Source organism: Schistocerca cancellata, chromosome 3 (genome assembly GCF_023864275.1).
Source record: "Schistocerca cancellata isolate TAMUIC-IGC-003103 chromosome 3, iqSchCanc2.1, whole genome shotgun sequence".
NCBI lineage: Eukaryota > Metazoa > Arthropoda > Insecta > Orthoptera > Acrididae > Schistocerca > Schistocerca cancellata.
Genome location: NC_064628.1, coordinates 184,961,739 through 184,982,774, shown reverse-complemented (window position 1 = coordinate 184,982,774; position 21,036 = coordinate 184,961,739).

The following is a 21,036-nucleotide window of genomic DNA, read 5'->3' as shown; positions in this document are numbered from 1 at the left end:
AAAACACAGAGCCATCAACTCAAAACACAGAACGAGCAGCTTAAAACACTCATTGATCAAATTAAAGCACAGGTCAAAGATCAAGGAATTAGAATTAGTAATCAAATAGAGCAGGTAGAACAAAAAATGGGAAATTTAAGTTCTGTGGTAAATACTATGAAATTTGAAATTGATACCATTAACAAAAATATGGATACTATGCAGGAGGAAATTGGTAACATTAATAGTAGATTCGATGTTGAAATTCTCAACATCCAAGAGAAAGTAGAGCCTCTGTTTGAAACTAAGGTAGACGAAAAAGTTTTCGGTCTTAAAACTGAGATCGTAAATGAATGCCAACACGGAATATCACAATTGAAAAAGGTAGTTGTAGACACTGAAAGAGATTTAGGTGAAAAAGTAACCGGATGTGTTCAAAATTGTACGAAAATTCAAGGCAAAATTTTCGACCTGGAGAGCAAAATTAAAGATAGGCCTGGTGTGGTCTGTAATGGCGCACCAATTACAAAACTGTTAGAAGGCGAGGAACGCTTCGATCCAGCCAAGAAACATAACGGGTGGCATCCGTTAGATTTTATCAAAAATTGCGAGAGAATATTTCCTGAGCACTTGTCTGATCAGGAAAAGATAAATGTAGTAATTAGCGCCTTAGCAGGTGACGCTAAGCGCTGGGGAATCAATTTAGATACCGAACGAATGACGTTCGAAGAATTCAGGCAAAGATTTACAGAAGAATATTGGTCTGAACAAAAGCAAGACCATTTATGGCGCGAGTTTATCATGGCCAAACAGCATGATAACAGGGGCAGAAATTCTTTGAAAGATTTCTGCGAATATTGGTACAGGAAATTGACGCATTTGAGAGGCCGAAGATCAGACTCAGAAATTATCTGGGAACTGTATAAAAAGCTCCCAGAAGATTCAAAGAGGTATGTAGGAAGCAACCATCGTAGCTTCCAAGCATTTCTGGAAAGGGTCGAAGACGAAGACCATTGGCGCGCAAGTCGTGCCAATTATCAAAATTTTGGTAACCATAATAACCGAAACAATGACGAAAGAAATGACGGCGATGGATTTCGCGTCAATATAATACAGAGAGGAAGAGGTAGAGGAAGAGGCAGAGGAAATTATCCAGGTCGCGGTAGAGGGTACACCGCGCAAATTAATAACGACGCGGGAAACTAATTTCCGCGAACGTTGCGGGCCAAACGGAAGTGGACAAGACATACCGGCCCCGAATTAAGATAAGATACAGGACCGACCGCAATGTAATGAGACAGGTTAGAGACAGGCGTGAAACGACGCAACGTGTAGTGGCGAGACAAGCGTCAGGTGCGAGCCAGCATGAGTCATCGCTGCCGCACTGCATACTACAGGTTAACAGGCGAGTGGAGCATCAGAGGGCAACGGCCCAGCCTAGCAGAACATCTGTTCGGAAGGAAGCCATTAGCAATATGGCGGCAGTAGGTACGAACGTAGCCGTAAGAGATAATGAAAATTTTACGAGTGATAATTCCGTGGCAAAGGAAACAATAAATGAGACTGTGAGTACTCAGAGAGGTGCGGTTAGCAGTGTTTGCAATGAGGTAAAGGGCGACAATGAATTAGCAGAAGTAACTGATTGGCATGTGCAGATCGACGATCTGTACAAGGGCCTAAAGCAATGTGAGTGGGAGGATTTTAAGAAGGAGTATGAGGCGAAGAAATTAGTTAATAGAAAAGGAAATGATAGGGGCGTCAATAAAGTGACGTGGCCCAAATTTGAAGAGGGGAGAATAAATAGCGCCGCGCAAAGTACGCGTGCTGCTAATAGGACGCAGATTAATAATAGGAAGGAGTTGGAGGATGAAATCCTCAGCATTGACAAAGAAATAACTTCTGCTAACAATCCGCCAATAGTACAAGCTGCTACCGAGAGGCACCGTGGAGAAGGGGCAGATGATTATCTGAAAGTAATTAAAGTCCGCGAGGATTACACTGAATATGAAGTCACAGTAGATGTAAATAAAGCTGATGATGAGGCCGTTTTGCCAAAAGAGGAGATTGAATTAAAATCTAAGCCTGACGACAATACCGAGGAAGAACTTAGTGCCTGTCTCAGAAAAGCCTTTATGTTAGAACCTGAAAGCGATCCAGAATGGTCGGATTCCGACGATAGTTCAGGTGATGAAACATACGCAAATACAGACAAAATTGAATATACTAACTTTCCCTGTTGTGCAAAAGTAGCGTACTTAAATGAATCTGGTGTTGAGGAAGAGAGTAGTGATGACTCTAGTGAAGATGAATTCTCAGGTGTAAAAGAAAGTGAATATACTTTTACTGAAAGAGGGTATGAGAAAATCAGTGAAAATGAAGGGGATATAGTTAATTGCGATATTGTACCTAACAATGACGAAGTGTCAAAACAAAATCCAGACGTTGAAACAGAACAGAGAAAGAAAGAACCACCAGACGACTCAGAGTTTATTTCGCAAAGAGTTCAGGTAATTAATGACTTTGAACTCCCGGAACCAAAGAAACCGCCAGATATATGTGAAATGAATGTTAAAAGCATATCTTGGGACGATGTTATCGTCGACACGGATTTGCTCAAGGAAGACCACGATAATGAAAAACATTCGACGGTTAAACAAACAATCATACCAGTTGAAATTTATAACATGAAATTGCAAGTACTTCTTGATACTGGGTCTCAGATAAGTGCAATTTCCCAATCATTTTTCGAACACATTTGTGATAAGCCTGGGCTAGTAATTATGTCAGTAACAGGTGTAAAAATTGTTGGGGCTACTGGCAAGGCTAGTAAGCCGGTAAAGAACCAGATTTTGGTTGAATTTAGTATAAAAGGACAAAACTTTGAACACGATTTTTTGGTTGTGCCAGACCTGAGTGCTGAAATGATTTTGGGGATAGATTGGTTGGATAAAGAAAAGGTTATTATTGATTGTAGCCAGGGAGTGATCAAAATTAATAGTACATTTAGGAATTTGGAATTAAATTTTGAAGAAATTAGGAAAATGTTTGATTCAGAAACTGATTCTTTGTTGTTGGAGATCGACCAAGGGAATGATGGGTTGACAAACAAGTATGAGGTGTACCATGTCCAGAAATTATTAAATGAGAGTGACAAGCAGGGGCATGAATTTAAGGGAATGGTGGAAAATTTAGAGGGAATATCTCCCGAAGAGAAAGCAGAATTGCTTGAAATTTTAGATAGTAACAGCCCCGTATTTTCGGACAAACCTGGCCTAGTTAAGAATTTTGAATACCAGATTGAGACAATAGAGCATAAACCTTTCTTCGTAAGACCGTTTTCGATACCCATATCAAAGAGGCAGGCTGTTCAAGTGGAAATAGATAAGATGATAGAGTGGGGGGTAATCGAACGAAGTAGCAGCGAGTATAATAGTCCCCTTATCATAGTGAACAAAAGGGATGGGGGAGTTAGAGTAGTTATCGACACCAGGACGTTGAACAAAATTGTAAAATAGGAAATAGATAGACCTGAAAATCTGGACGAAACGCTCCAAAAATTTTATAACGTAAAATATTTAACCAGTCTGGATATGACCGCCGGATACTGGCAAATCCCATTGAGTAAAGAATCCCGTAAATATACCGCTTTTCTATTCGCCGGGAAATGCTATCAATATAAAGTAGTGCCATTTGGGCTTAGCACATCTGTGTCAGTATTTATTAGGGCACTGGACTTTGTATTAGGGAGAGAACTGAGTTCCCGGCTAACCATTTATGTAGACGACTTACTGATTGCTACAGAAACATGGCAGGAGCATTGCGAGTTATTACGGAAAGTTTTTGTTGCTCTACAAGCAGGGGGCATGACACTTAAATGGAAGAAGTGTGAATTTGTGAAATCGGTAATAAAGTTTCTGGGGCACATTATTACTACAAACGGTATTGGCAAGGATCCGGAAAAGTTAAGTGCAATATCGGGATGTCCAGCTCCTAGAAATAGAAAACAGTTGAAGGCCTTTCTAGGTTTGTGTGGGTTCTATAGAAAGTTTGTCAAGGGCCAAGTTTTTAATAGTCCTCATTTGAATAATTTACTTAAGAAAAATAGTGCTTTTGTGTGGACTGAAGAATGCATGAGAGATTTTGAAAACTTAAAAAGGGAACTTTTGAATGACAATATTTTGCATCATCCCATACTGTCAAAACCTTTCCATATGAGTACTGACAGCAGTGCTTATGGAATTGGCATAGAAATTTTCCAAGAAATCTGTGAGGGCAAAGAAATCGAACACCGGACTATCGCATTTGCCAGTAGAACCCTAACAAAATACGAGAGAAACTACACTATTTCGGAAAAGGAAGCTTTAGCCATTATACGGGGGCTAAAGAAATTTAGAAATTACCTGTGGGGCCATAAGATCATTATACATACCGACCACAAAGCTTTGACTTTTCTTGAAGATTGCCGTTTACTTAATGGTAGGCTGACTCGTTGGGCTTTGTACCTGCAACAATTTGATTACGATATTTGCTATGTTAAAGGTACTGAGAATTATGTGGCAGATGCCTTATCTCGATTGCCTAATGGTATGAGTGAAGTGCCCAATGAAAATGGGGAAGAGGGTACTTTTCAGATAAGGTATATGAAAGAGATTTCGGGAAATAGGAAAATTGAGCAGATATGTAAAAATATGAGGTACTACCAGAATGAGGATTCAACCTGGAAGTCAGTGAAGGTAAATTTTGACAGTGTGCAGTATCCTAAAATTAAGAAATATTACAAAATTTATAAAGACATTTTATATAGGAGGAAAGATTTAGTTACTGAGGAATGGAGGGTATGTTGGCCAAACCAGTTTGATACTGATGTCATAGATTATTTTCATTTGGCACTGGGGCATAGTGGGCCGAAAAAGTGTTTGGATAAACTGAATAATGTCATAGTGATTACTGGTAGTGTAAGTAAAAAGGTAAAGGAACGGATTAAGTCATGTGATGTCTGTCAAAAGACCAAAGTACCGAACAAAACTAGTAGGGGACCAATGCAAAGTACATTGCCTGAGGACACCCTAGACTTATTATCGGTAGATTTATATGGTCCCCTCCCAAAGACTTCGGGAAATTGTGCAAATGTTTTGGTGATTTTGGAAGTCTTTTCTAAATTTGTGAAATTATACCCCTTGAAAAAAGCAACAGCAAAAGCTGTATTTAGTAGGATGGTCGAATACTTCAGGACCATCGGGAAACCCAAGGCAGTACTATCGGACAATGGACCCCAGTTCATATCCAAAATTTGGAAAGAGGGAATGGAGAAAAATGGTGTGGAGGTTAAATATATTGCAGCCTACCATCCTGCAAGCAACCTGGTTGAACGGTACATGCGCGAAGTCGGGAGATTGTGTAGAACATACTGCAGTCACAATCATAGAGCCTGGGGCAGATTCATATCGGATTTTGAGAATGTCATGAACACATTACATCATGAAACTACAGGATTCCCACCGGAAGAAATTTTGTTAGGTAGAAGTAGTAAAAGTTTAATTGAAGAAAAATTAGAGTTTCCACCTTGTACAAGTTTGGGATTGAATCAAAAGAAAGAATTGGTAATAAAAAGGGCAAAGCAAAAAGCCGAATCTAGATCTAGAAGACACGATAAAAATCTAAAAGTTTCAGAATTTAAAATTGGAGATTATGTTCTTTTAAAAACCCACGAAAAATCTAGTGAACTAAACCATGAAATTTCAAAATTTAAATATATCTATAATGGACCATATATAATACAGAATATTCCACACGACAATGCTTACTACCTAATCTACCCAAAATCCAAAAGACCTTTATGTGTAAGAAATATTGTGGACCTGAAACTGTATGTTCCCAGGAACGAGTAATTGTGCTGTATCTTATGCTGAACCCAAGTTATTTGAAATGTAACTAATCTTTGTAAATGTCTGTATACCATTGAAAGTGTGCTAATGTAGTTATGTGAGTTTCAGATTACCAATTGTACTGTAACTGTGAAAATGTATGGAGAAAAGGACTGAAAAGAAAGGATAAATGCTATCAGCCAGATAAAGGGTGGAACTGTCAAAAATGAAAATGGGCAGTGTATGAACCATAATATGAAGGACTGCCAAATACCAATGAGGGCAGATAAATAGTCGATGGAAAATTGTAAATGTAATCCAGAGGATGTGACAATATGAAGTGAAAAGGACTGCCCAAATCCGCATAATTGGCAGCAAATATGTGTAAATAATTTTCTGAAAATTTTGTGTGTGTGTTTTGTTTAGTAAGTTAAGAAATGGACTGCTATTCAAAGCAAGCAGCGACAAATTATCCTATAGTGTATACGAAATATGCATTTGTTTTTGTAGTTAAATGTGTGTATTCCAGAATTTTAAATTATTTCTTTGAGAAATTTGGGAAAAAATGATTAAATTGCTATTTTAGTAATGTTATGATGGGAAGTTGGACTGTGCAAAAGGCACTTAAGTAAATAACGAGAAATTGGTCTTGATGTATTGAGAAAGTGTAAACCTATATACAGTGAGTGGAAGGAAATATGTAGTGTAAATCTTCTTGAACATTTACGTAAAGATTCAAAACCAGTGTATAATTGTTAAATTTAGTGTTCCCATAAAATTTAGACTTAAGAAAATTTTCTGGAAACAGGGGCATGTGTAACAGTAATAACCTATAATAATTTTTTTTTCCTTATGAATTTAGATAAATTTTTCTTTCTGAATTTATGTAAAGTAATATAAGTAATGTTTTGAATTTCTTTTTATTTTCGTGTCATGTTAAAGAAACTGTAAACAACTTTTGAAATGAATGTTATTATTTATGTTAGATTTCAAGCAATTTGATAACCAAAGGGAAGTGTATTTAATGTTAAAACTATTGTATGATGTGAAAATTGTAATTTATACACTTGGTCCATATGTAGGTAATGCATTAGGATATGTGTAGTAGAAAACCTGTGGTGAATACCCTACCTGTAGGGGAGCGGGAAAAGGTGGATGCAGGCGAGCGCGGGAAAACGCACACTGGCGCGGTTCGGCACAACGGGCTCAGTAAGTCAGTCGGAATCGGGCATCGGTCAGAGGAACATGTACTGTACCGAGGAGGCTATCTAGGAAAAGTGGATTCCATTGAGCCTCGGATGGGCCGATTCCGACGACTACTTGGCATGGCTATATTCTTTGGCACAAAATTGGAAAGATTACGACGCTAAGAAGAAGGAAAGTGCCGATGCAGTGAGAGCCTTAGCCGTGCTTGTATGTGTGCTGTGCTGCCCGCTATCTCGCTGCCCGCCACCCGCCGCATCGACGTGCACAGGTCAAACATTTATTTCAGCTTTAGAAGTGTATCTGTGTGGACCAGTGTCGAAACTGTTGTAACTGTTCAAGAATAACGTGACTTTTACCAGAATTGCCTTAGCCATCACTTATCCTTATCATTGACCTAGACAGGGTCCTTACCACATATTGTGCAACCCGAGTATCCCGAATTGAAAGTTTACAGTTAGTAATAAATTATCTGCAGACTAATCTATGCTATAAAGACGTTTAAATTCAGGTTTGTTAACACAGATGTTAGTAAAGAACAACAGTGTGATTAAATTGAAAGATAAATTTTGAATTGAGCTAGCGATGTTATTTAATTAATGTGTGACTGAAATAATGACAATTAATTAATCCAGAAGCGAGACAAAAGAGTAGTTATCCACAGATTGATAATTTTGAGTGTTAATTTACCTTTAGGACTTAATAGTGTCAGTATAACGACCATAACAGTTTCAGGGTCCCCCCCCCTTTTTCTCTTGCCCATTCTTGCACATTTTGAAGTGTACTGTTCAGATTTGAACAGCAAAGTTAAGTTCTATATTAAACCTAAGTGTATTAGTGTTTTTCCAATTTTAATAATGACATTGTATGTATGCTTTCAAAATTGCTAATTCTAGGGTAATCTATGCCCGATTTCAGTCTGACCAATATACAAATTGCAGTTCGTAGTAATCATTGCTGTGTGGTGTTGTGTAAATTTAGCTCGTCCAAATTAATACAAAAGGAGAGAACTTTAGTTCAGTGGATTTTTCCTATGCCAAACTTTGCCATAAAACGCAACATTACTGCGTGTTATTATGCTTGTACATGCACATACTTGTACAAGGGAAAACTCACTCAGTGCCTAATTAGGCTGGCGACCGAATTATTAATCATTGGTAATATCTACTGTGTGTACTTCTTGTCCATGCGGACGCGTAATTGTATTTTACATATGCTTGACGCATCACTGTAGTTACTAACTGAGTGTAGGTTCGATCTTGCTTCCATTAGGTACACGCGGTCATTTTATGTACTAAATCCTTGTTGACAAGGTGAAGCCCGTGAACTTATTACAGTACAGGCTTTATTGAGCTAACGCACGTCCGACAGGGCGGTAGTGTTACAACTGGATAACAGCATTGCTGGTTCTAAGGACAATTCCAAAAACTTCGTGAGTGTACAAGTAGTGGTTTATGGACTTGCTATCTTCTCTGCAAGACTCTTCAATGGTGATTGTGCACCTGCACAGTCGCAGCAGATGGCTGCTGGCCATCTCTACAAGGACTACAGTGGGTCTACACCTTTGATGACCCACCAATACCATTATTTCTACAAGGACTACAGCGGGTCTACACCTTTGCTGACTCACCAGTACCATTATTTCTACAAGGACTGCAGTGGGTCTGCACCTCTGGTGGGCCACCAATACCGTAATCTCTACCAGGACTACAGTGGGTCTGTGATGACCTACCTACCAAAATTCTTCAAAACTTCTTCTGACTCTGCTGTGGGTTTGCTCTCTTGTGGCCCAATACCTGTCTGCATGTCAAGAGTCAGCACTGTCTTTCCGTTGGAAGGACAACACTACTTCTTCAAGACTGCATGGAAATCCACTATTTCCGTGTGCAATTTCTTTTACTAATGAGACTTTGTGAAAAAAAATGTAATTATTATTATCATGAATGATCAGGACTATCTTTATGGACTGTGAGAAAATTTTAGCTTTTGACCAACATCGTATCAAAAAGTGTGTGCATTTGATATCTTTTGTTATTGTAATTATGAAAAATTTTATCAAATCATTACTGGCTACTGCCCAAAATAATTTGTAAAATTTTTTGTGGTGAGCATGGGGGCTATGTAAGTAGGCTGTTTATGTTTTCTTATTGGCAACGTTACGTAGCGCTCTGTATGAAAATCACTGGCTGTGCTGTGTGCAGTCTGTGGTTGGTTTGCATTGTTGTCTGCCATTATAGTGTTGTTCAGCTGGATGTGAACAGCGCGTTGCGTTGCGCAGTTGGAGGCGAGCCGCCAGCAGTGGTGGATGTGAGGAGAGAGATGGCGGAGTTTGAAATTTGCAATACTGGATATCATGAACTGCTGTATATATTATGACTTTTGATGACTATTAAGGTAAATACATTGTTTGTTCTCTACTAAAATTTTTCATTTGCTAACTATGCCTACTAGTAGTTAGTGCCTTCCGTAGTTTGAATCTGTTATTTAGCTGGCAGTAGTGGCGCTCGCTGTATTGCTGTAGCTTGAGTAACGAAGATTTTTGTGAGGTAAGTGATTTGTCAAAGGTATAGGTTAATGTTAGTTAGGGCCATTATTTTGTAGGGATTTTTGAAAGTCAGATTGCGTTGCGCTAAAAATATTGTGTGTCAGTTTAAGCACAGTCTTGTATAAATTTTTCTAAGGGGACGTTTCAACTTTTGTATGTGTGAAGCGACATCCATAGCGTTGCCCGTCAACCGACGGTCGGCAACAGGGCAATCCCACGGTCAATTGATATGGTCAATGTACTGTCTAAGATTTTGGAATAGCTCTCTGAAATCTGTAGAGGGATATCGTGCGCATCGCTTGTATGCCCTAGCACTGACACAAGATTAATGCAGAAAAATATAGTTAGCGGAGAGACAAGTTAGCGAAAATAAATAAAGTAAATGACAAATAACTGGATAACGGCTTAGTATTTAAATAAATCCTTGTTGGTTAATGTCATTGTTGTAGTTGTGGTCTTCAGTCCTGAGACTGGTTTGATGCAGCTCTCCATGCTACTCTATCCTGTGCAAGCTTCTTCATCTCCCAGTACCTACTGCAACCTACATCCTTCTGATTCTGCTTAGTGTATTCATCTCTTGGTCTCCCCCTACGATTTTTACCCTCCACGCTGCCCTCCAATACTAAATTGGTGATCCCTCGATGCCTCAGACCATGTCCTACCAACCGATCCCTTCTTCTGGTCAAGTTGTGCCACAAACTTCTCTTCTCTCCAATCCTATTCAATACTTCCTCATTAGTTATGTGATCTACCCATCTAATCTTCAGCATTCTTCTGTAGCACCACATTTCAAAAGCTTCTATTCTCTTCTTGTCCAAACTATTTACCGTTCATGTTTCACTTCCATACATGGCTACACTCCATACAAATACTTTCAGAAATGACTTCCTGACACTTAAATCTATACTCGATGTTAACAAATTTCTCTTCAGAAACGCTTTCCTTGCCATTGCCATTCTACATTTTATATCCTCTCTACTTCGACCATCATCAGTTATTTTGCTCCCCAAATAGCAAAACTCCTTTACTACTTTAAGTGTCTCATTTCCTAATCTAATTCCCTCAGCATCATCCGACTTAATTCGACTACATTCCCTTAACCTCGTTTTGCTTTTGTTGATGTTCATCTTATATCCTCCCTTCAAGACGCCATCCATTCCGTTCAACTGCTCTTCCAAGTCCTTTGCTGACTCTGACAGAATTACAATGTCATCGCCGAACCTCAAAGTTTTTATTTCTTCTTCATGGATATTAATACCTACTCCAAATTTTCTTTTGTTTCCTTTACTGCTTGCTCAATATACAGATTGAATAACATCGGGGAGAGGCTACAACCCTGTCTTACTCCCTTCCCAACCACTGCTTCCCTTTCATGTCCTTCGACTCTTATAACTGCCATCTGGTTTCTGTACAAATTGTAAATAGCCTTTCGCTCCCTGTATTTTACCTCTGCCACCTTTCGAATATGAAAGAGAGTATTCCAGTCAACATTGTCAAAAGCTTTCTCTAAGTCTACAAATGCTAGAAACGTAGGTTTGCCTATCCTTAATCTTTCTTCTAAGATTAGTTGTAAGGTCAGTATTGCCTCACGTGTTCCAGTATTTCTACGGAATCCAAACTGATCTTTCCCGAGGTCGGCTTCTACTAGTTTTTCCATTCGTCTGTAAGAATTCGTGTCAGTACTTCGTTGCTGTGGCTGATTAAACTGTTTGTTCGGTAATTTTCAGATCTGTCAACACCTGCTTTCTTTGGGATTGGATTTATTATATTCTTCTTGAAGTCTGAGGGTATTTCGCCTGTTTCATACATATTGCTCACCAGATGGAAGAGTTTTGTCAGGACTGGCTCTCCCAAGGCCGCCAGTAGTTCGAATGGAATGTTGTCTACTCCGGGGGCCTTGTTTCGACTCAGGTCTTTCAGTGCTCTGTCAAACTCTTCACGCAGTATCGTATCTCCCATTTCATCTTCATCTACATCCTCTTCCATTTCCATAATATTGTCCTCAAGTACATCGCCCTTGTATAGACCCTCTATATACTTCTGCCACCTTTCTGCTTTCCCTTCTTTGCTTAGAAATGGGTTTCCATCTGAGCTCTTGATGTTCATACAATTGGTTCTCTTATCTCCAAAGGTCTCTTTAATTTTCCTGTAGGCAGTATCTATCTTACCCCTAGTGACATAAGCTTCTACATCCTTACATTTGTCCTGTAGCCATCCCTGCTTAGGCATTTTGCAGTTCCTGGCGATCTCATTTTTGAGACGTTTGTATTCCTTTTTGCATGCTTCATTTACTGCATTTTTATATTTTCTCCTTTCTTCATTTAAATTCAATATTTCTTCTGTTACCCAAGGATTTCTATTAGCCCTCGTCTTTTTACCTACTTGATCCTCTGCTGCCTTCACTACTTCATCCCTCAAAGCTACCCATTCTTCTTCTACTGTATTTCTTTCCCCCATTCCTGTCAATTGTTCCCTTAAGCTCTCCCTGAAACTCTGTACAACCTCTGGTTTAATCAGTTTATCCAGGTCCCATCTCCTTAAATTCCCACCTTTTTGCAGTTTCTTCAGTTTTAATCTGCACTTCATAACCAATAGATTGTGGTCAGAGTCCATATCTGCCCCTGGAAATGTCTTACAATTTAAAGTCTGGTTCCTAAATCTCTGTCTTACCATTATATAATCTATCTGATACCTTTTAGTATCTCCAGGGTTCTTCCATGTATAAAACCTTCTATCATGATTCTTAAACCAAGTGTTAGCTATGATTAAGTTGTGCTCTGTGTCAAAATTCTACCAGGCGGCTTCCTCTTTCATTTCTTATCCCCAATCCATATTCACCTACTACGTTTCCTTCTCTCCCTTTTCCTGCACTCGAATTCCAGTCACCCATGACTATTAAATTTTCGTCTCCCTTCACTATGTGAATAATTTCTTTTATTTCATCATACATTTCTTCAATTTCTTCGTCATCTGCAGAGCTAGGTGGCATATAAACTTGTACTACTGTAGTAGGTGTGGGCTTCGTATCTATCTTGGCCACAATAATGCGTTCACTATGCTGTTTGTAGTAGCTTACCTGCATTCCTATTTTCCTATTCATTATTAAACCTACTCCTGCATTACCCCTATTTGACTTTGTGTTTATAACCCTGTAGTCACCTGACCAGAAGTGTTGTTCCTCCTGCCACCGAACTTCACTAAGTCCCACTATATCTAACTTTAACCTATCCATTTCCCTTTTTAAATTTTCTAACCTACTCTGCCCGATTAAGGGATCTGACATTCCATGCTCCGATCCATAGAACGCCAGTTTTCTTTCTCCTGATAACGACATCCTCTTGCGTAGTCCCCGCCCGGAGATCCGAATGGGGGACTATTTTACCTCCGGAATATTTTACCCAAGAGGACGCCATCATCATTTAATCATACAGTAAAGCTGCATGCCCTCGGGAAAAATTACGGCCGTAGTTTCCCCTTGCTTTCAGCCGTTCGCAGTACCAGCACAGCAAGACCGTTCTGGTTATTGTTACAAGGGCAGATCAGTGAATCATCCAGACTGTTGCCCTTGCAACTACTGAAAAGGCTGCTGCCCCTCTTCAGGAACCACACGTTTGTCTGGCCTCTCAACAGATACCCCTCCGTTGTGGTTGCACCTACGGTACGGCTATCTGTATCGTTGAGGCACGCAAGCCTGCCCACCAACGGCAAGGTCCATGGTTCATGGGGGGGTGTTGGTTAATAATGTACACTAAATCAGCTTGTTTTTAATTTTGAGCAAGATGTTTATTTCTGCAATATGCACATGAATATGATAATGGTGGCCTTACATAAGTAAATTCGATCAATCAGTTGCGTGATAACTAAATCATCAACAGAAGTGTAGTTACATAGCGCAAACAGATCATTTGCGAACAGTAGCATGTGCAGAACAAGTGTGTCAGCCGCACATTAATTCACGAATAAGCAGTAGCAAAATCTCAGAGTCTGTTGGCACAAATTGTTACTGACATTCACAGCAAAATCTGTATATCATAACGATCAAGACAATCGCTACTAATACAAAACAAATTCTCCACCGAATCTGAAATAAAAAATAAAGCAAATTCACAGCTGCTTATAAATAATTAAATAACGATAAAGTTCGCAAGGTCTCCACAGAATTAGCCGCAAAGAGAGTATTGAAAATTCTACGTCCCGTCCAACTTCAAAGTACTGAAATGTTTCCAAGTATTCTAGTTGCAACACAAGCTGTCTTAAGCGCAGCAGCACTTTGGCCGCCCAAGTACACTCGCGAACCTCTTGTACTCTGACAGCTCATCGACAACAGACACACAGCTCTGCTGTACATATGCGAGCTTATTTAAAGACTCAGTCATATGAGCACTACTCTAGTCGACGTATATACTTGTAACACGACAACCATTCAGGTGATCTTAACATGAATTTGACCTACATGTGTATTAGTATACACAGTAAATACTCTCGGTCAAGTTGTGATCTCCTGCTAAAACACTGGTATTTTCATTTTGTAGCGATCAATAATTTTACGAAATTCTTGCCATGTCCAACACTGCAAAGTGGTTCCAGTCAGTTCACACATCTTAAAAACATGATAAACACCTAGGTATGGTCGACTAAACATAGGATTTACTCGGATAATGAACTGGAATATAAATGTTGATTTTACGTAATATGTTCATGTGGGGAAATACATACTTGTGGGCACAATTTGCATGAAACTGAAGTAACCTGTTTATAGTTATTAAAAAATTTGCTTAATAATAAAAGTAACTTGTTGTTATTGCTGGCATCATCAGTTTTCATTTGATATATCGCACCTGTAAACTGCGTAATATATTCAGATATTATTATTTTTCATAAAGCGTAGTAATTATAGATGTTAATAATTTTGTTAATATTGTGTTTATAAATATGGTTTGAAAACCACAGAAATATTTGAATGCCTGTCTGTTTTTATTTTGCCATGGATTTGATAATCTAAAGAAAGAGAACAATGGAGATTGCTATGAACATGTGCCACAATAGCTGGTAGCACGGTGTCCTATATAAACGTTCTTGCCTCTAATGTGATGAAGCACTCAGGCGTTTTGAATGCTTTTCGCGTTGTGAGAAGACGTAGTGCAATGGAAGCAGGGAATGTTGCCAAGAGCGGCAAATTCTTGGACCCGGGGCTGCCGAGGTGCCTTGGGAGAGCGTTGGGCACTGTCCGGTGTCAACTTCTCTGGCTGCGTGTGGAACGCCGAGGGTGGAGGCCGGGACGAGAAGGAGGCCTGGGATGTTTCTGTATGTTTTTGCAGAGCAGCTTTGGAGACAGCCATCGGCTGCATTCGAAAACACGAGGCTCACAAGATAACGGGCTAGGCTCGCGAGCAGCGTTTTCCTCATATTGAAAGCCCTCGGGTGCAATGTGCGGGATTTGAGCGTCTGAATGTGACGTCTTGGGCACAGGGTCGAGGGCGCTAGTATTTGAGTAGTAGGGAAGCGCTGTGTAACTTGATTGGCATTGGAAGGCGATGTGCTACTTTCAGTGGAACTCTATTCTGGAGGGTACCTTCGCTATTGGGCTGCAGTGTTTCTGCAAATTTTTCTATTGGGGAAAGACGTTGCTTAGAGGGAAACAGAGTCCAGGCAAGAGAAGAAAGTGAGACATTTTGGAACGATTCGGTCGCCGACCGTAGGCGAGAGTACTCAAGACGTTCGGACCCGGACCAGGTGTGAAGTCGGAGATTCGATTGCGGACTCCAGCTGCACGGTTAAACAGACGAGCAGGGAACATAGTTGCAGATATCGCTACATGTCATAGTCTTCTTAGCAAAGCCACATCCACGTTAGCGCCGTTCCCCATGTCGTACGAGAATTCATGGTCAGCACTGCAGGTGGCACGGGCCAGATAGGTCAGTTTCTCCTGCACTTGAGGGATTCAACACGACTGCCAGTCTCAGATCAGAGTACATTTGTTGGGTGCATGATTTTCGTTAGCGGTCAAGTAGGTTCCAGTCACAGTTTCTGTCAGGAACTCGTGGGGTGCACGTAAGTTAACTTCACTGGGCTCAAGTTGTCCAAAATAAGCACTAATAATTATTTTCACATAAGCAGCGATGTTCAGTGTTTCTCTGTTTCTTGTAAGGGTCATAATCGTTGAAATAAACTTGTGTATTTAAACGAAAGATCGTTCTTTTTTAGAAATCATCGTATCCAATTATTTAGTATGCAAAGCCCCCACTTTATGATCTATGGCTAGAAAATCGCGTTAAACACCTAAATTTGCGTACATGTAAATTAATATGGCATATCGTATAGAAATGACTGACCCATAATTAGTTTCCTGAGCAGGGAACATTTTTAAATTTTTTTACGCCCCTTCGGCGACTTGCGCGTCGATGAGGATCAAATGATGATGATTAGGACAACACAACAGCCAGTTCGTGAGCGGAGAAAATCTCCTAACCAGCCGGGAATCGAACCCTGGCCCTTAGGATTGACATTCCGTCGCGCTGACCACTTTTTTTCCCCCCTAACCACTTTTTTTTGCTACCCTACACCCCTTTTTTATTTTGTTTTCCTAACAAAAGAAATAAAACAAAATCATAGCCATCCCTACGGGGCACCGCCACTTGTGTCCCTGCCAAACAAAAATGAACTCTTACCTCTTCAGGCGTTGCCTTCCTAACTATACGTAACCACCCCCCATCGAAAATGTGTAGACACTACACTATACGGGACTAACGTGTGTGCATCAACCCACAAAAACACGATGAAAGGAACGGGGGAAGGGTATTTCTAGTAAGGTGCGGAAGGTATTTTTTAATTATTTTTATTGTTTTTATTTTTATTTTTTGTTTTTTATTTTTTATTTTTTATTTATGTAGATATCAATGTGCGAACAGTCATAGTTAATCAAGCCGGAAAAACTAAAACAGAATGAAGACACCATCGAAGATAGTAAACATAAATGACATAAAAATAAAGCCACCACTTCGTAGTTAGGCTTCCCAGCGACTGCTCCCACTGATAAAGATTGTTCAATATGTGATCGTTTGCATTTCGTTCTGACCTCATCTACCACTGCCTGGAACATTCCAGCTACACGGCGGGCTGTGAAAGACACTCCAAAGGTAGTTTGCGAAGCATTGTCGATATCTGGTATGCCCAGAAATAGCATGATGTCTTTCTTGCAAACAGAGCCAGAAGTCAAGTAAATTCTTGTGTCCGTCACGACAGAGGTAATGGACCGCATGCCTACGTATCCAAGAGACAGAGTTGGTTCGAGTCGTGGGGTAAAATGTCTCATCCGGAAACATTAACGTGCGTGCAGATATATGCTCCGGCCTAACTCGCAAGAGATAAGCCAGCATCTGCCGCACAAGGTGCCAAACCGGTTCCGCCTCTCCACAGTTGAGGCGGTGCTCGTCAGAATCTACAGTATTACAACCCACACAATTGGGAGATTCTGCCATGTGGATATTGTAGAGACGTTCTTGTGTCACCAGCCTCCCATTAACGACTACGTACCATTGGGAAACAACACGCCGTGGTTAGCACACTGGACTCGCATTCGGGAGGACGACGGTTCAATCCCGCGTCTGGCCATCCTGATTTAGGTTTTCCGTGATTTCCCTAAATCGCTCCAGGCAAATACCGGGATGGTTCCTTTGAAAGGGCACGGCCGACTTCCTTCCCCGTCCTTCCCTAACCCGATGAGATCGATGACCTTGCTGTTTGGTCTCTTCCCTTAAAAACAACCAACCAACCAACCAACCAGGGAAACAACATCGGAATCAAGCATGGCATCGTGTACAGTCTTCCACACCACGCGCCACCGTGCGTCAAGTTATTTTAGTTCGACCACATTCAGGGGGCGGCGTTGCAGCATGTCATGATATAGGCGTCTAGTTGTGGCCATTCGCGGTGTCGTGAGCGCTACACTGCAATAACTTTGTTCTAAATAGAAACGTCCTATATAAAATAGGGGCGCTGGGATGTCCTGTAATGGCACGGGCGCTCTTAGTGAAGCGGGCCGTAGCGTCGTCAGAAGCAGACTCGTGAGGCTCGTAGGACAACGGCGCAGCAGACATGAATGTGAGCTAACATAGAGGGCAATGGCCCTATCATGGACGTTAATTAGGCCGAGACCACCTTTTTCCTTGGGGAGGGTAAGATATACGCATCTGATCTTCAGTAACATACCAGCGGTGACGAAGTATCCCAGAGCTGCCATAATGCTACGAGCCAAGGGTTTCGGAATGGGTAGTGTTTGGGCGACATGCGGTATGCGGGACGCAAGGTATACATTGGCATAATACGCCCGCTGAACGATGTTGAGGGATCGCAAGCGCTGATTTGCAGTTCCGGCCCTAATTTGGTGAAGAAGGCGTCGATAATTGAGCGTCGTCGCGCGTCGCATGTCGTTCATGAAATCTAAGCCCAAGCAGCGTATAGTATCACTGAAGCGTAAAGGGGCAATGTGTTCCTGCGGGAGCCCAATCCCGATGCTCAAGGCGACGGACTTGTCAACGTTGATTTGGCTACCAGAAGCTGTACCGTAGGTTGCAATCCAGTCCAAAGCCGCGGCCATGTCGTCAGCTCCACGTATGACGAACATCAAATGATCTGCATAGGCCGTGCAGCGATAGATGGAGCCACCGAACGCTATCCCAGTGAGCCTGTCCCGGAGACCACACAACAAAGGTTCTAAGGCCAATGCAAATAACAATGTTGATAATGGACATCCCTGTCGTACTGATCAGCGGATCGGTAACGGTGCCGTCAGTCTTCCATTAACAAGAACACGAGAAGTAGCACCATGCAGAAGGCGGGTCAACACTTTGATAAAGGGGGGTCGGGGTATTCCATGCACCGTAGAACGGCCGTGAGGAAAGTGTGGCCCACACGGTCAAAAGCCTGGCTAAAGTCGATAGACGCCAGGGCTGCCGGCAAACGTCTCACCCGTGCAAGGGAGATGAAATCTCTGTAACTACATAACGCAGTTCTGATGTTGTTGGGTCACCCCAAGGACGTCTGATCACCGGACAAGGCGTGCAATAGTGTGCCGCGAATACGTTCCGATAGCAGCCTCGAGAAGATCTTGAAGTCGCTGTTCAATAACGTTAAGGGGCGATAATCGCGGACATGATTCCGTCCCGTCGGCTTATGGATGGGAACAATCAGACCTTCCAAGAACGGTGCAGGCAATGTTATACCCGGGGACATCAATTCCTGACAAATTTCAATCAAACACGATACCAAAAGTTGTTTAAAGGCTCGAAAGAACTCTAATGGTAATCCGTCGATTCCTGGTGATTTATGGGGAGCACCTTTACCAATGGTGTCTAGCACTTCCTCTTCTGTCACGTCTCCCAGTAAAGTCGGTACCATGTCTGGTGGAACTGTACCGTGGACATGTGCTGAAACGGTGTCTACCGGCGCCTTATCAGGGAGCACTACTGAATAAAGTTGAGCGTAATGCCCATAGAAGGCTTCTGCTATATCTGCTTGTTCTACCACGTGTCGACCGTCGTCCGTTATCATGTCGGTTACCAGTGCCCTACGGCGCCTCCTGCGTTCTAGGAGCATGTGGTGCATAGATGGCCTTTCTGATTGTATCATATCTGGAGCACGCGACCGTATAACAGCGCCCTGGAAATGACGGCGCGCTAAAGAGACGAGCTGAGCTTTCGCGCGATTGACTATGGTCTGCCTATCTGGTGTGGGCTTCATAGCAAGACATTCCCGTAGGACGGTGTAATAAAAGTTTTCCGTGCTCCTCCTCCATGCCGCTGCTTCCCGGCCGTAAGCCATGAAGGTGCGCCTAAGAGCAGGCTTCGCACATTCAATCCACCAACTGAGGGTCAATCGGTAACGACCACGACGCTGTAAGGACGCGTTCCACGACTCTTCGATAGCACCTTTACATGCCGGCTCGTCCAGGTGGGCGACGTTCAGTTTCCTGGGTGACCTACTGCGCCAAACACGTGCAGGTTGGAGGGCAATGGTGCAAATATAGGCTGTGTGGTCGGTGAATGCAGTGGGCCAGAGCTCTGCTCCTCTCGTCGCCGTCGAAAGGGTGCTTGTGACATAAATCCTGTCTAACCGACTTGATGAATGACTTGTATAATAGGTGTAACCAGGAGCTGGGCCATGGATGTGGCGCCACGTGTCGATCAGGTGGAGATAACGCACTAGCATTTCCAATTCCGCACACGGGACGTGATGTGGCTGCTGATCAGACGGAGATAATGCACAGTTAAAATCTCCTCCGATCACCATATCGTCTATGCGGCCCATAAATAAAGGCGTAATATCTTTCGAAAAAAAGCGGGCCCGATCTCTCCGTCTCCCTGATCCTGAAGGGGCATATACATTGATGAGTCGTACACCGTTGACAGTTACTGCCATGGCTCTTGCACTCGGTAAGTACAGTACGTCCGTAGCCGCCAAGCTGTCCCGTAGCAGGACAGCCACACCACAATCGGTAGAAGAGGCGTGGGAGATGTGGGCGGTATGTCCGTAGAAGTCAGGGAAACTAGCGACACATACTTCCTGCAAGAGGGCCACATCGATGTCCGCCTCATCGAGCATGCGTTGTGGCATTGTCAGTTTGTGTGGTGCCCTTATCGCGTTGATATTGATTGTGGCAAGGCGAAAGGTGTGCTGCCTAGCCTCTTCACCTAGGGTGGACGCCATGGCAATCGAAGATAACCGCAAGAGATGCCAGACTCACCGAACCCGTGACAAATTATGAGTCTTTCAATCTAGGAGTGGCATCCCCAACGCCACCCCCTCCCCTGTCACCCGTGCGCTCTCCAGGAAGTTCCTCAACATCGTCCGACCGCATTGGGTGCAACACGATGCTGTGTAGCTGATCGGCACCGAAATTTCTCTCACGCACGTCGTCTTTGGTAGAGGTAGACGGAGCGCAATCGATCGACGCGCCTGCTGCATCTGTGGTGCAAGAAGTAACTGGGCACGCGTAGTATTGGCAAGTGAACCGTCTACACCACATAGATCATCAGCAGGCGCAGCATCAATGCCGTCTGACGAGATGTCACCTTCTTGACCGGCCTTGTGTAGGAGGCAATCGTCAGAAGGGGTCCGCCGACGTCGCTTGCGTCGTCGAGGCGAACGTTGCTTTCGAATGTGGACATCCGTATCCGAATGCGGGAGACAATCCAGCGTCGTATCACCTTCCGCTAGGAAAGCTGCGGTCGGGACAATGTTCGCGTCCAAGTCCGTCTTTTTCTGATTGTTATGTTCCGTCTGGATTCCGTGGGACTGTTGCTGCTGTTGCTGCTGCGGAGGAGGCGACATGTGGGTTGGCATCTGGGGTCCTTCCTCTTCCTCCCTTGGTCCTTCTGACGTCGATGGATGTGCCCGATCGCCCGTGTCGTCCTCATCTATGGTGCGCATCGTCCTCCGAGCGTACGT